Genomic DNA, 16,303 nt, shown 5'->3' with positions numbered 1-16,303 from the left:
AACTAAATTAAATGGTCCTTAGTTGGAGGATAGGTCCGTCTCCTTTAACGATTCGACCGTCAGGTTCATGTAAACGGGTTCATTCAAGCCGGGGTCTCTTCAGAGTAACCACCCATCATTCAAACCAAGGAAAATTACCGGCATTGTTAAGTTGTTGGGAAATGGGTTATCATCCCAGACAAAAAACAACAACCAAATGAAAGTTAACCATGTCAAGTGTTTTGAAACACACAATTACAAAAGTATCATGGTTTATGGTCCATTGTGTAAGGGAATGCACACTGATGGTGCAAAAATGACGATAGGCTATAGTTTACACCAAATCGAATGATTGATTATTGATTATTTGATAATGACAAAGTCCCACAAGCAAAAATACAGCCAAACACATTCGCATACAATACTATATATAACACCAACATTATTATAACATCAAAACGAATGACTGAAGACAGAATAGAAAAGATGAGTTGGTGACTTACCCTGGGTTCTGTGTAGGCTATGAGTCAGCGAAGGGAGAGAGATGATCTGTGTCTGTGCGTAAGAGAAAGTGTTCACTACTATCACAAAACTTTATCAAAATATGATTTCTATTCGATGAACACGCATACAATCTTGCTGCGAAGTCCTCTTCCTCTGTCAGCTCCTCTATCCAGAATGTAGTTGGTTTAGGATGTTGTTAGCTATTGGTCTCCGTCTGGTAATGGATTTTATTTTATAGCCTAAATATATAAAAGCGATTACAAAAGCAATTCTTATGGTGAAATTCTATTGGCTAGTGTGGATAAGTGCGTGGTTTTTTGGTCCAGGCAAGTTCGATCCGTCCGTCAGGTTGTAAGTAGGACAGGCTACACAGTCTTGCCGCTTCGTGGATGGAAACGCCTTTTCCTACTAGTATTCTGGCAGCAGCACAAACGATGATGTCACGTTGTATGGTAATAAGGAAACCTTCCAAAATAAAAGCTCACATTTCAAAACATTGCAATGTGGATAACTCATTCAAATTATATTGCAGGTTAATCAATGGCCACGTTTATTGTGCCAACAAGAAAATGCGATAAGTAAACATTTTTTAAGACCAATAATGAAAAAATACAATGTTGACACTGGTATGTTGAGAAAATTGGGCTGTAGAGAGAAAACGTTTCTACCCGTAGGGGTAACTAACCAAATATGTGTAGTTTTGGAGGGGGACTGTGTCATACATACCCAGCAGCATTTCGTTCTCCAACCCCTCCAGAGCCCCCAGTGCAATACACTGTAATAGACTGTACATGGGATACATATTGGCTTGTAGAGAGAAAGCTTTTCTACCTGTTTCAGCTAATGTGGGATGGAAAATACTCAGTAAGGGTCTCTACTCTCTACTAACCAAATATGGGTCGTTTTGGGTGGGGGACTGTGTTATACACATACTGTATGTATTTAGTCATGCATGTTATATTAATTCCAAAACAATTAATGAATTTTTTTTTTTTATTTTTTATTTAGCAGACGCTCTTATCCAGAGCGACTTACAGGTAGTGAATATATATTTTTTAATTTTAATTTTAATTTTTTTATACTGGCCACCCATGGGAAACGAACCCACAACCCTGGCGTTGCAAACGCCATGCTCTATCAACTGAGCTACATCCCTGCCGGCCATTCCCTCCCCTACCCTGGACGACGCTGGGCCAATTGTGCGCCGCCCATGAGTCTCCCGGTCGCGGCCGGCTGCGACAGAGCCTGGATTCGAACCAGGATCTCTAGTGGCACAGTTAGCACTGCGATGCAGTGCCTTAGACCACTGCGCCACTCATGAATGTACTGTTCTTTTGTTAAATATCAGTTGTAAAGACAAAACACTTTTTTTTGTTGCTTACATTGTTTTCCCAGTGTGAGATCAAATGTAAACAAGGACAAAGACACAATGTACACAATGATGGACTGGCATATCTGTTAACGACCTAGATTAACCTAATGGTGATGGTAATAGATGCACCTTTACACATTGAAATCAGCCAAAGGCCAGCCTTGACATATGTCACGCTCGTCTAAGGAGGAGGACCAATGCGCAGCGTTGAAGGTGAACATATTTCTATTTATTAGGGTATGATCACACGATCAAAATAACAGACGAAAACGTGATGTCTCTGGTTACATAAACAAACCAAATAAGAACAAGAAACCACAAACACAAAGTGAAAGACAGACAGTTAAATATGGCTCCCAATCAGAGACAACCAGCTGACACTCGTTGCCTCTGATTGGGAGTCACTCAGGCCAACATAGAAATACAAACATAGAATCCCAGAGCCAGGGCGTGACAACATGTGCCAAAAAATGCATTAGGTCAATCGCTTGGCCTGACAAATAAAATATGTTTGCAGTAGTATCCTAGTAAAATCATGTTGCTATAGGTTTATGTCACCCCAATTATGCATAGCCTTCCAACGATTTTTGCATACCACGCTGCACCTTGATCCGATCCTTTACTGTCACACCCTGGCTCGGGGACTCATTATGTTGAGCCAGGGTGTGTTCATTCTATGTTTTCCGTTTCTTTGGTGGGTGTTCTAGGTTGTCTATTTTCTATGTTTGCCGGTGTGACTCCCAATCAGAGGCAACGAGTGTCAGCTGTCGGCTGGTTGTCTCTGATTGGGAGCCATATTTAATCTGTCTGTTTTTCTTTCGGGTTGTGGGATTTTGTTCGTGTGTGTTCGTGTTGAACCATAGGGAAAGTGTGGAGGCACGGTGAGAGGTACTGGGGTGTGTTACCAGTCCGGTCCGGCCCGTTCCTGATCCCTGCGTAGGGCCAGTGGTGTGTGTCCCCAGTACGGTCCGGCCTGTTCCTGTTCCTCGCATCGAGTCTGTGGTGCGCGTCGCCAGCCCGGCCCGGCCTGTTCCTGCTCCCTGCACCAAACCTGTGGTACGCGTCGCCAGCCCGGTCCGGCACGTTCCTGCTCTCCGCACCAAGTCTGTGGTGCGCGTCGCCAGCCCGGCTCGGCCCGCTCCTGCTTCCCACACCAAGCCAGTGGTGTGCGTCGTCAGTCCGGCACGGCCCGTGCCTGTTCCACCGGTGGCTGGTCCGGCACCGGTCAGAGGCTTCACGTCGGAGCTAGAGCAATCCGCTCCACCAGTGTTCAGTCCAGCTCCGGCCAGCAGGGCCAGACCGGACCAGGGGTACTTTGGGGGGTTCGAGAAGGAGTGGGGGTCAAGCCCGGAGCCGGAGCCGCCGCCGAGGAGGAATGCCCACCCAGCCCTCCCCTGTTTTTGCTCTTATTTAGGCGCGGTCGCAGTCCGCGCCTTTAGGGGGGGGTACTGTCACACCCTGGCTCGGGGACTCATTATGTTGAGCCAGGGTGTGTTCATTCTATGTTTTCCGTTTCTTTGGTGGGTGTTCTAGGTTGTCTATTTTCTATGTTTGCCGGTGTGACTCCCAATCAGAGGCAACGAGTGTCAGCTGTCGGCTGGTTGTCTCTGATTGGGAGCCATATTTAATCTGTCTGTTTTTCTTTCGGGTTGTGGGATTTTGTTTGTGTGTTCGTGTTGAACCATAGACGTCACGCATTCGTTGTTTATTGTTTTGTTCGTGTGAGCATTTAAATAAATAGAATATGTTCACTCGCAACGCTGCGCCTTGGTCTCCCTCATTAGACGATCGTGACATTTACACAACGAACGTGACAGTCTTATTAGAATCTTCAATGTTTAACATTCCACTAACAAATATAAAAGGCTTGACTACTGGGCACAGTTTATATTTGACTCTTTTAAGATTAAGATTATCTCTATAGAAGCTACAAATATTGAGGAAACAGCAGGAGTTATACACTCACCGGACAGTTTATTAGGTATACTACCCCGTTCACGAAAATGGATCACTCCTACAGACAGTGAGTCACCTGGCCATGGCTTGCTATATAAAGCAGGTTGACAGGCATTGAGGCATTCAGTTACTGTTAGATTGAATGTTAGAATGGGCAAAACAAGTGACCTAAGCGACTTTGAGCGTGGTGTGATTGTCTGTGCCAGGTGCCGGATCGGGGCAGGTGGGGGCAAGCTCACCCACTGACCAGAGCACCCACGGTGGGAGCAGCCATTCATATTGTCTTTGTATTGTATTGTTGTTGTATAAAATAAAATAAAATAAATATATATATAAATAATAATAATAAAAACAGGCGGGCCACAAACAGCCAAATAACGATGCAGTACAACAGTGGTGTGCAGAACAACATCTCGGAATGCACAACTCGTCGATCCTTGTCACGGATGGGCTACTGCACCACCCCGGGTTCCACTCCCATCAGCTAAAAACAAGAAGAAGCAGCACCAGTGGGCACGCGATCACCAACACTGGACAATTGAGGAGTGGAAAAACATTGCCTTGTCCGATGAATCCCAGTTCCTGTTGTGTCATGCTGATGGCTAAGTCAGGATTTAGCATAAGCAGCATGAGCCCAGGACCCATCCTGCCTGGTACAGGCTGGTGGCGGTGGTGTACTAGTGGGGGGAATGTTTTCCTGGCACAGGTTAGGTGCCTTTATACCAATTGAGCAACGAAGGTTTCCGATACCTTGTAGAATCCATTCCCAGAAGAATTCAGGCTGTTCTGGAGGCAAAGGGGGGTCAGAGCCAGTACTAGATGGGTGTACCTAATAAACTGGCCGGTAAGTGCATATTTTTATGAATTATGTAATGAGGGCCTTCCAGAATCACTGATATTAGTGAGCAAGTACAGTCCTGTGAGTCAGATTCAGATATTGATGTTATTTCAACATGTAACTATTTCCCCGATCATCTTGAGGGTAAAGCCTTTCCTGTTTTGACATTTCTGAAGAAAACATCCGCTTTCAAAGAATGTCAGGAAAGATTACTTAAAGCAAATAGTATAGTCCAAATGAGCAATTCAGAAAAGTCATTTCACAGTTGGATGCAGTGAAAACACAACTACAAAACCATTGCTTCAACAGATGCTTCAAAACAGCGATATGTGTGACATTATATAATATTTTGTGAAGGAAATGCTACCTGCAAATTTCTTAGCCAATGATCTCCTCCACATTTACAGTTTATGCTCTCAAAATTGCAGTCAGTGCAAGAAAGCCATTTATAGCCAGGGTAAAAAACGAATAGTTGAATCAAGTCATATTTCAGTAAGAGGCATCAAAGAATTCCTTTCACTGCAAGAATTGTAAAACATGTAATTCTGCTAACAACTTTCAGCAGCCACGTTGTAGTACTTCCCTGCAGTCAATGATCCAAAGCGCCCTCTTTGTCCTCATGGGTGGAATGTTATTAATATTTGTCATTATTTCATAATTAATATATATATTTATTTATTTATTCATTTTAAAGACAAAAATCCTGTGTTTCTATGTCAAACAGGTTTGTTATATTTCAGTTTTCTGTGACGTATATAAAGTGTAATATTGGGATGCAAACTCAAAATGTAATATATTTCAACTCTATATCTGACATGGTACAGATGTCCTTCTTTATTTAAGGCCATAACCATGTGTGAGGTGTATTTTATTAGAGGGCAATGTGAATACGCTTTGTCACAATGGCATGCGAGAGTATGTTTTATTTGAGTTATCAGGGAGAGAATTACTACGTAATCCATTTTAAACGCTACAGAAAATTACTTTACTGACCTTGATAGATAATGATCACGTCTCTGTATTATGTATTATCTTTTAATCTTGTCTATGTTATTGGTTTAGAAAACTTGGTTAATAGGCCTTCACAGTATACTGCTAACCTTGATAGAAAAGCCTATAACTTTGTAAATAATGTTCTCCATTGTTGTTCTGAAAGCGTGATTATACTGTGCACTGTTAGCCTTGTTGTAGCCATGTTGTAATCATGACAATATAGCTTGTAAATAATCTTGTCTGTTATTATGTTTTTTAAACTAGGCAATAGGCCTTTACGGTATACTGCTAACCTTGATAGATAAGAAGCCCATATCGGCCTACAACTTACAAATCATTTTTGCCATTGCTGTTCAGAAAGTGTGAATATATTGTGTCCTAATAGCCTGTTTAATATGCATTACATTTAACTTGTAAATAAAATCGATTTAATTTTTATAAAAAATGTTTGGCTTTTGTGTGACTTTTTGTTGTTGTTATTGAGTGTGTATTGATTTCAAGACCATGGATAGTACCAGCTCATTAAAGGTGTGTTGCTGGATATGTACAACACAGTCCCCCACCCAAAACTACACCTATTTGGGTTGTAGAGACCCTTCTGAGTATTTTCCACCCTACTTTAGCTGAGAAAGGTAGATTTTAATTATTCTACAAGCCAATATGTATCGCGTGTACAGTCTATTACAGTGTATTGCACTGGGGGCTATGAAGGGGGTGGAGAACGAAATGCTGCTGGGTATGTACAACACAGTCCCCCTCCAAAACTACACATATTTGGCCTACGAACTAATATGACCCTCTGTAGAAAGGGGAGACTCTCATGAACATGATGGTATTCACACCACAAGTGCCACGGGACGCATCTAAAGTTAACCCATACAAATGAATGAAAGTATGAAGGTAGTTTTGGGCCAACAAAAATAAGGGGTTAAATATATTTTTTTAAATGTATAGATTTCCTGAGCTGACTTATATCTCCTAGATATAGGACAGACACTTCAACTTGTTCCTTATGATTTATTTTTTGACTGTCTTTTTTGCCATTTTGAATGTGTTATTCAATGTGTTTCTATGGGCTATAGTAGTAAAGGCCAAATTCAATATTTTATCAAACAATTATTTTTGATTTTTTGGGGATACCTAAACGGGTCCTAAAATTCTAAGTCAAATAACTAAATTATCCATGGTATGACCTTCTTAAAACAAAGCGAACACCTACAGGATGGTAGCTCTCCACAAACAGGGTTGGAGAGCCCTGGCATACACAATAGCTTTCAACATATCAGTTTTGAGCAAACGTTCAAAATAAATGCTGGTATAAATAATACAATAATAATACTTATGAAATATGTCAAATTATCTATATATTTTTTCAAAGGTGGTTTCAATGCTGTGAAAAACAGTTGTACTGCGCTAGAATGCATTTTTTTCTCTATTGATATTCCCAAAGTTTAGCATGTCTTTGCAGAGGGACTCTTATTTTGAAAAAGTAATTCCGCGATCGTGATGGCAGCATAATATCCTGCTGCTAGGAGAACGGTAATCCTTTCCTCCTCTCTCTGTCTCTCTCTCGCAATTCAATTCAATTTTCTCTCTCTCTCTCTCCTCTCGGTCTCCTGTCTGGGTCGTCACTAGTTACCACAGCCACAAAGTCATAAACCCCGCCCATTTCTACAATTTATCTTCTTAAAATCAGGTTTGAAACCTAACCCCTAACCTCAAACCTAAGCTTAACCACACTGCTAACCTTATGCCTAACCCCTAACCTTAAATTAAGACCAGATTTTTTGTTTTCATTATTTGTCCATTTTGACTTTGTGGTTGTGGTAACTAGTGGAAACCGTCTGATTCTGTTGCTTCGCAGACACTCGCGCACACACATTTTTCCAAGATGATGTCACCGCGCTATCCGGTTCGAAAATCCCACCTCGTTTTCCCTCACTTCCTCCCTTCCCATCCAACTCTTTTTCTATTGTTTCCTCCGGTGTAACATGCGCGAGCGAGATGCTAGAGAGCAGCGCGAGGGAGATGGCATGGAATTCTCTAGACTGCGGAATATGTTTGTTTATCACAGTTAAAAAACATCGCAATTCAATTATAATTTCTCTCCACTCTGATGCAGTTGTAGCCATATTCAACGATGTAAACTTGTAGGCCTGATGTTATTCACCAGACACTTTCGCTTATGTGTGATTAGCCTGGGGATGAGGTTAGCCTACTACAGGTTTTATTACAAGTAGACTCTCCGCAATATGACATACATGCAGAAAGTAAACAGCACAGTGCCTCAATTTCTGCAACAATTAAGAGGGTTGAAGCGTGAGGCTCATCTTGTCCGCTGTTTTGGTCACCTGGCTACAAAGCAAACCTGTGCAGATACTGTGTGTGACTGTGAGAGCGAAGTCTTGCATCTCGCTCATCTCAATATCTGTGGTGCTGCTAGTGGCAACGTACCTTTACACTGTCATTTTGTAGGCCCTATCCTAGACCCAGGCTAGGTGGGTGGGATGTGGTTGGTTGAGTATTATGGGAGAGGTAGAGGAGAGAGATGGCGAGAACAGAGATGGCGAGAAAAGGGACAACTGTTTTTAACTAGTGAGAAGAGAGAATGGAATGCCCTCCTTTATTTAAAAGAAGTGTAACTTTAAACGCAGACATGCCACACTTTCACAGAGGTGTTTAATGGAGGTAGAGATGTGTGAGTGTGTGTGTGTGTGTGAGTGTGTGTTGTGTATCTCTCTCTCTGTTTGTTTGTGTGTGTATATTAGAGCTGGGCAATAAGGACAAAAATCATGAATAGATCCGATAACGATATATAGAACGATACGTTTATGACATTAATGTGCGCCACAATTTTTCTTAATTATCCTTTAAACTTCTGCTACTAGTTTGATGGTTGTAGCCATCAATTGTCCCATTAACAATCACCCATATTAGCATACTTATTTCATTTCAAACTTCACATTTCTCTAGCATAGACTACTTATCGTAGTGAATAATATCAACGACATGCCTGTGATAAGTGAACGGTATGGTCGGTGTCGATTATTTTTGGTTTATTGTCCCAGCTCTAGTGTGTAAATACCTCTATCGTTCTCTCTCTCGCTCTGTGTGTCTCTCTGTGTGTGTGTCTCTCTGTGTGTGTGTCTCTCTGTGTGTGTGTCTCTCTCTGTGTGTGTGTCTCTCTGTGTGTGTGTCTCTCTGTGTGTGTGTGTCTCTCTGTGTGTGTGTGTCTCTCTGTGTGTGTGTCTCTCTGTGTGTGTGTGTCTCTCTGTGTGTGTGTCTCTCTGTGTGTGTGTCTCTCTGTGTGTGTGTCTCTCTGTGTGTGAGTATTTGCATATGGCCGTGTGTGTTAAAGAGGGCGCCATATCCGAATATGCCCTCATCTGTTTAAAACAAGCAAAAGCAGTATTAGTATTCTAAGAAATACGCCAGAAAGTGTGAGAAATGAACAAAGACTACATCCCCTATATTTGCCATGTCTCTACATCCAAACTCGTTATGGTATTGAATATCATAGGATATCCTAATATGAAATGTGAATACATAACGCCAACACGTTTGATGTGTAATAAGTACAAATCTTTTATCTTAGAAATGTACCTTAGGCAATATCCCACAGGATGAGGAAAGGACTTGTGTTCATGTGTGTAAGGATGCGTGACAATAGACAGGCAGAATCACTCTGCTATGCACTGATCATCTTTATTGTATTATTAAAAATGATAATATGAAATAGGAGCTCGACTCCACAAGACCAGATCCATTACTTTATAATTACATATCGCCATGACAATAATATCAGATGTGACGCAATAAAAATAGGTAGCTCTAAAACATAGATTTATTATTTTTACAAGTTGGAATCCTTATACCTGCAAGTTGTGCCTGCATATTTTTTTTTTATATGTATCAACATAATTGTAAATTCTGTCATTATAAAGGAAGTTTACTTGCGGTATTTATTTTTGGAACAACACGTACAGGTATGTCCAAATGGGTAATTCCACGGAAACAAAAACCAATGATTACAAAGTTAAACAAACCCTACGACTCCATGCACAAGGACTACTTTTAACAATTTCTACTTAAAATTGTACAAAAACACGTTTACTTCAAGAACAGTGCAGATGCAAAGTTTGGTAAGAGAATGACGGTTTCTGCTGTTTGTGCCGTCATTCTGTTACCAAACTTTGCATCTGCACGGTTCAACTACATTATAGGCCTGTGGTTTCCCTCATCATATTGACAGTTGGTTTCAAGAATACTTGCATATTGTTTTTGACACATGCAAATCATCTTCCCATTCTATATTTGCATTCATCTAACAGAAAAGGGATGATTGGTGGTCCCTTGTTGCTGAAGCAACATAGATATAACACAATAGAAGAACAGAAAACAAAACAAAGAAATGTATCATATAGAAAGTATCCGTGTTTTCTCTGTGACTTTGCAATAGATAGTGAGTATGTTCCATACCCTTTAATTAAATAAAGTGTTACCCAGCGTTTGAGTAGCACAGCAGATCTACAGAGTAACCCAAAAGTAATTACTATAAAGTATTATAGAGAAACTCAAGACTCTTGGGTGTTGGGATATTCATGCAGTGGTGTTACATAATGTTCCCAAGAGATTCTGACAGGATCCTGGATCGTGTTTTTATGTGTTTTGCACATATATTAATATTTGATCATGTTTGTTTGACAAACACAGCACGTGTGCTGCCATGTTCATGTGTGTGTGTGTGTGTCTGTGTGCTATTAGGAAGTGTACGTGTGCCTGTGTGTGCATGCGTATGTGTGTGTGAGTGTGTGCGCATGCACGGATTTGTGTGTGTGGTGTGTGTACATACTCGTGTGTGCATCCATATGTGTGTGTGTGTGCGTGCATGCATATGTGTGTGTATGGCTATTTACATTTTACATTTTAGTCATTTAGCAGACGCTCTTATCCAGAGCGACTTACAGTTAGTGAGTGCATACATTTATATATATATATATATTTTTCATACTATATGTGTGTGTGTATGGCTATATGTGTGTGTGTATGGCTATATGTGTGTGTGCGTGCATGCATATGTGTGTTTTTTACATGCATTTGGAGTGAGTTGGCTCTCCCTGTTTGGTCAGGATTGTGTTTACAGGGACTGCCATGGCCCTGGGCCGAGACATAGCACACAGTAGGAAACAAGGCCCTGTCTGTGTGTGTGTGTCTGTCTGTCTGTCTGTCTGTCTGTCTTTTTGTGTGTGTGTGTGTGAGTATGTCTTTGTGTGTGTGTGTCTGTCTTTGTGTGTGTGTGTCTTTGTGTGTGTGTGTATGTATATATTCTGTGTGACAGAGCATGTTTGTTTTGCATAGTGCGATGGGTGTCTGTGTGTGTGTGTGTGTGTGTGTGTGTGTGTGTGTGTGTGTGTGTGTGTGTGTGTGTGTGTGTGTGCATGTGTGTTCATCCCCCAGGAGAAAGTCTAATAGGGAAGTTCTCATTTCCCATCACAAGATCAACTCATTAAGGGAGAAGAAGAAGTGACTCTCAGAGACGAACACACACACACACACACACACACACACACACACACACACACACACACACACACACACACACACACACACACACACACACACACACACACACACACACACACACACACACACAAACAGGAACTCTTCAAAAACAACCCTCCCTTAGGAGCCATGCTCATCAAGGCCATCTGAGAACGAAGGAAGAGAGAGAAAGAAATACATATTAGATACAAGATAAAACTAAATAATTAGTAGGAGAGATAGAGGAGGGAAAGATTTTTGTAGAGATGTCGTAGATACAAAAGTAGTTTTGTTATTGTGGATGTCGTAGGTACAAAAGTTGTTTGTTATTGTGGATCTTGTAGGTACAAAAGTTGTTTTGTAATTGTGGATCTCGTAGGTACAAAAGTTGTTGTGTTATTGTGGATGTCGTAGGTACAAAAGTTGTTTTGTTATTGTGGATCTCAAAGGTAAAAAAGTAGTTTTGTTATTGTGGATGTCATAGGTACAAAAGTTGTTTTGTTATTGTGGATCTCGTAGGTACAAAAGTTGTTTTGTTATTGTGGATGTCGTAGGTACAAAAGTTGTTTTGTTATTGTGGATGTCGTAGGTACAAAAGTAGTTTTGTTATTGTGGATGTCGTAGGTACAAATGTAGTTTTGTTATTGTGGATGTCGTAGGTACAAAAGTAGTTTTGTTATTGTGGATCTCATAGGTACAAAAGTTGTTTTGTTATTGTGGATCTCGTAGGTACAAAAGCAGTTTTGTTATTGTGGATGTCGTAGGTACAAAAGTAGTTTTGTTATTGTGGATGTCGTAGGTACAAAAGTAGTTTTGTTATTGTGGATGTCGTAGATACAAAAGTAATTAGTAGGAGAGATAGAGGAGAGAAAGATTTTTGAAGTGATATAACGTAGATGTCCAGATTACTGTCGTAGATACAAATGTCGTTTTGTTATTGTGGATGTCGTAGATACAAAAGTAGTTTTGTTATTGTGGGTGTCGTAGATACAAAAGTAGTTTTGTTATTGTGGATGTCGTAGATACAAAAGTAGTTTTGTTATTGTGAATGTCGTATATACAAAAGTAGTTTTGTTATTGTGGATGTCGTAGATACAAAAGTAGTTTTGTTATTGTGGATGTCGTATGTACAAAAGTAGTTTTGTTATTGTGGATGTCGTAGGTACAAAAGTAGTTTTGTTATTGTGGATGTCGTAGATACAAAAGCAGTATTGTTACTGTGGATGTCGTAGATACAAAAGTCGTTTTGTTATTGTGGATGTCGTAGGTACAAAAGTAGTTTTGTTATTGTGGATGTCGTAGATACAAAAGTAGTTTTGTTATTGTGGATGTCGTATATACAAAAGTAGTTTTGTTATTGTGGATGTCGTAGATTCAAAAGTAGTTTTGTTATTGTGGATGTCGTAGGTACAAAAGTAGTTTTGTTATTGTGGATATCGTAGGTACAAAAGTAGTTTTGTTATTGTGGATGTCGTAGGTACAAAAGTCGTTTTGTTATTGTGGATCTCGTAGGTACAAATGTAGTTTTGTTATTGTGGATGTCGTAGGTACAAAAGTTGTTTTGTTATTGTGGATCTCGTAGGTACAAAAGTTGTTTTGTTATTGTGGATCTCGTAGGTACAAAAGTAGTTTTGTTATTGTGGATGTCGTAGGTACAAAAGTAGTTTTGTTATTGTGGATGTCGTAGGTACAAATTAGTTTTGTTATTGTGGATGTCGTAGGTACAAAAGTAGTTTTGTTATTGTGGATGTCGTAGATGCAAAAGTAATTAGAAGGAGAGATAGAGGAGATACATATTTTTAAAGTGATAAAGACAAAGATGTCCAGAGAACTGTCATAGATACAAAAGTAGTTTTGTTAGTGTGGATGTCGTAGATACAAAAGTAGTTTTGTTATTGTGGATGTCGTAGATACAAACATAGTTTTGTTATTGTGGATGTCGTAGATTCAAAAGTAGTTTTGTTATTGTGGATGTCGTAGGTACAAAAGTAGTTTTGTTATTGTGGTTGTCATATATACAAATGTAGTTTTGTTATTGTGGATGTCGTAGATACAAAAGTAGTTTTGTTATTGTGGATGGCGTAGATACAAAAGTCGTTTTGTTATTGTGGATGTTGTAGGTACAATTTTTTTTTGTTATTGTGGATGTCGTAGGTACAAAAGTAGTTTTGTTATTGTGGATGTTGTAGATACAAAAGTAGTTTTGTTATTGTGATGTCGTAGAAACAAAAGTAGTTTTGTTATTGTGGATGTCGTAGATACAAAAGTAGTTTTGTTATTGTGGATGTAGTAGATACTAAAGTAGTTTTGATATTGTGGATGTTGTAGATACAAAAGTAGTTTGATATTGTGGATGTCGTAGATACAAAAGTAGTTTTGTTATTGTAGATATTATAGAAACAAAATTAGTTTTGTTATTGTGGATGTCGTAGATACAAAAGTAGTTTTGTTATTGTGGATGTCGTAGATACAAAATTTGTTTTGTTATTGTGGATGTCGTAGATACAAAAGCAGTTTTGTTATTGTGGATGTCGTAGGTACAAAAGTAGTTTTGTTGTTGTGGATTCTGAGAGCTAGTTTACAATACAGCCTAAACACATTTCTGCTAGTCATCTGATGGTCAGAGAAGGAGAGATATTGAAGGAGAGAGAGAGACAGGGAGAAGGACAGAGAGAGAGTGTGTCTCTGTGTGTGTCCTCTCCCTGGCCACTGGCTGTGATGTCGCTGAAAGGAACGCTTGTTGTAGGGGAGGGGGGAGTCGACAGAAAAGAGAAAAAGTGAAAATGCAGAGTCATTCTGCCCCTCTCTTTCTCTCCTTTCAAATCTCTCGCTCTTTCTCTCCTTTCAAACCACTCTTTGTTTCTTTGGCTGACACTGATCTGACAGCACTGATTGGGGAATGGACAGTACTGTGTGTGTGTGTCCGTGTGCACCTGCGTGTGTCTAAGGACAGGCTGGCAAACACACATCGCTAAGTACTAATTGGACGTCAATAACTAGCATCAGGAAGTAAAGACAGCTTAATATTGACATCTAATTAGTACTTAGAGATGTGTGTTCCAGTGCAGTGGTAGGCAAGGCAACCCTGCTCCTGGATTGCCTTCTGAGGTACTTCAGCTTTTAGAGTTTTTTTTTGCTTTAAACCCTGGGAGACCATGTTCAGTAGGTGGAATTTACCCAGCCTTTTTCAGGGAGAATGTGTTATTCAGAATGCACAGTTACAAAACGTAGTAAAACTTTTTAACCAACTGGATGGGTCCCTGAGTTTTTTCTCAAGTCACAGCCATGCATCCACATCCATTTGTGTTCTCCCCAGTGCTGCGTGAGAGTCGACGAGGCCAGGTCAAAGGGCACCCTATTCCCTTTATAGTGCACTTCTTATGACCTGGGGCTCTCGGGGCTCTGGTCAAAAGTAGTGCACTACACTCTAAAAGTTAGGGGTTCAACAAGGGTTCTTCAAAGATCCTCAAAGTTCTTTGAAGAAACTTAGGATTCTTGGCACTGAAAATGCCCCCCAAAAGGTTCTTCCAAGAACCCCATAGAAGGTGGGGTTCATCAAGGAACCTCCTTAGTTGATGAGGGTTCTTGCAGGAGCCGTACGGCCCAACTGAAACATTTGGATTTTAATTTGAAAGGACAGCAAGTGAAGGCACTTAACTGAACAATGTAAATATCTCCTCAATTTAAGGTAAGGTTTGTCCCTTGTATGATCTACATTGATATTGTTTTATGATGATACCATCTATCTTTTCATATTTGTGCAAATCTTTCTAAAACAGAGAATGGACACAATTCAATGGATATCAATCAACAAAGAGGTAAGAATATGTAGGCTATAAGAATATGTTGAAGGCTAGCTGTATTGGGTGCAGATGACAGAACTGCTCACTTTTGTGTCTGTGTCTTCAGGTATACAGACGAGGAGGCATACAAAGGTATGTCAATTGGTATTGGTATGTTATGCAGATCACATTTACCATCCTCTTCCCTTACCACTTCAATGAATGTCCCATAGGCCTCTACGTATGTGTATGAAAACCATGATCAAAACATCATTCACATTCACCACAAATACCAAGGTATGAATACTGTCGTGTATTTTGTTAATCATCTGTATAATTACATTTTTTGGGGTTCACAGACTTCACCCTCCCTACACCTCTAATGAATATAACAGGAAGCCTGTTCGATCACCATGCACTGTAAAATCATTCTGGCTATGGATACGGAGAATATCAACACATTAACATCAACACGCCAGAGGATATACCCATTGGACTTGGGGCTCTGCTGGGAGTTTACCTCATATTTGGATTTTTAAATTCTGCTTTGCCACGAAAATCATAATAAACACTGAGAACAAAAATATTGTGTTATTGTTGTTATTGTTATTCATATTATTATCATTAATAATAATAATAACGGGAGGGGGGGTAGTTCAAAAATTAACCACAAAAGGTTCTTCAAATGGTTCTTCGAGGTTTCCACACAGTTTCAATTTGAAGAACCCCTAAAGCAGGGTTCTTCAATTCCGGTCCTGGAGAGCCGAAACACTTCTGTTTTTTATTTCTACCTGGTAGTTAATTGCACTCACCTGGTGTCCCAGGTCTGAATTAGCCCCTGATTAGAAGGAGGGGATGAAAAACAGAGGTGTTTCGGCCCTCCAGGACCGGAATTGAAGAAGCCTGCCCTAAAGGATACTCCAGGAACCTTTTCTTTTTAGAGTGTATACAAAGAATAGGGTGCCACACAGAACAGGTCTAAGATCCAAGTGGGACACTAACGACAACACTAATTAGTATCCATTACCAGAAGCTTGTTAATTAGGCCCCTCCCCCGGGGGCTGTGACTGGAAGCCACGCTGTAATTACAGACCCAATTAAGCAGCTACCAGGCCCAGGTGACTGCAGCGACTGCAGCACAAGAACCCCTGCTGAGCTACAGTGTTTACCTCATTAATCTGGATCCAAAATGGCTGCAGTTTGAGTGTGGTGCAGGTGGAGGGAGAAGTTCCAAAATGGCTGCAGTTTGAGTGTGGTGCAGGAGGAGGGAAAATATCCAAAATGGCTGCAGTTTCAGTGTGGTGCTGGTGGAGGGAGAAGATCCAAAATGGATGCAGT

At 40.3% G+C, this 16,303-nt stretch overlaps 1 protein-coding gene across 1 annotated transcript in view; it reads right to left on the bottom strand.

Annotated features, from left to right (window-relative positions):
* Positions 1–852, bottom strand: part of LOC311113145 (astrocytic phosphoprotein PEA-15-like) — a 39,320-nt gene extending 38,468 nt beyond the window's left edge. The window contains exon 1 of the mRNA XM_084156308.1: positions 483–852. The gene's annotated coding sequence lies outside the window, so the exon portion shown is untranslated. The remainder of the gene's footprint in view (positions 1–482) is intronic.
* Positions 853–16,303: the final 15,451 nt, after the last annotated feature.

This window comes from Coregonus lavaretus, assembly GCF_964263955.1.
Source record: "Coregonus lavaretus genome assembly, chromosome: 39".
Lineage (NCBI taxonomy): Eukaryota > Metazoa > Chordata > Actinopteri > Salmoniformes > Salmonidae > Coregonus > Coregonus lavaretus.
This window is presented reverse-complemented; position numbering and strand designations above follow the sequence as displayed.